At 73.5% G+C, this 257-nt stretch overlaps 2 protein-coding genes across 2 annotated transcripts in view; one reads left to right on the top strand and one right to left on the bottom strand.

Annotated features, from left to right (window-relative positions):
- UROS (uroporphyrinogen III synthase) overlaps positions 1-238 on the bottom strand; it is a 20,627-nt gene extending 20,389 nt beyond the window's left edge. Inside the window, exon 1 of the mRNA XM_009641069.2 lies at positions 8-238. The gene's annotated coding sequence lies outside the window, so the exon portion shown is untranslated. The remainder of the gene's footprint in view (positions 1-7) is intronic.
- LOC104128321 (BRCA2 and CDKN1A interacting protein) overlaps positions 1-257 on the top strand; it is a 15,448-nt gene that overhangs the window by 2,656 nt on the left and 12,535 nt on the right.

Below are 257 nucleotides of genomic sequence, written 5' to 3'. Positions count from 1 at the left end.
CGCTTGCCTTTGATCAGAGGAAGCCTCAGCAGGGCAGGGAGCCGCACGATCACCTCGCGCCGTTTTCAGGGCTGCCCTGCGCCCCGGCGGAGCCCCGATGACCCCCCCGGACGCCCTCTCTTCGAAAGCAGGTGACAGCAGCAGCACAAAGAGGGCATCCCGGGTTTTTTAGGAGCGAGGCGGCCCCGGGACGTGTCCCGCCCCCCACGCGTCCCGGCGGGGCCGGGGGGCCCCCCCCCGACCCCCGCCCCCCCCCC

The sequence above is a fragment of the Egretta garzetta genome, unplaced genomic scaffold (assembly GCF_000687185.1).
Source record: "Egretta garzetta isolate BGI_Z169 unplaced genomic scaffold, ASM68718v1 scaffold386, whole genome shotgun sequence".
NCBI classification, from domain to species: domain Eukaryota; kingdom Metazoa; phylum Chordata; class Aves; order Pelecaniformes; family Ardeidae; genus Egretta; species Egretta garzetta.
This window is presented reverse-complemented; position numbering and strand designations above follow the sequence as displayed.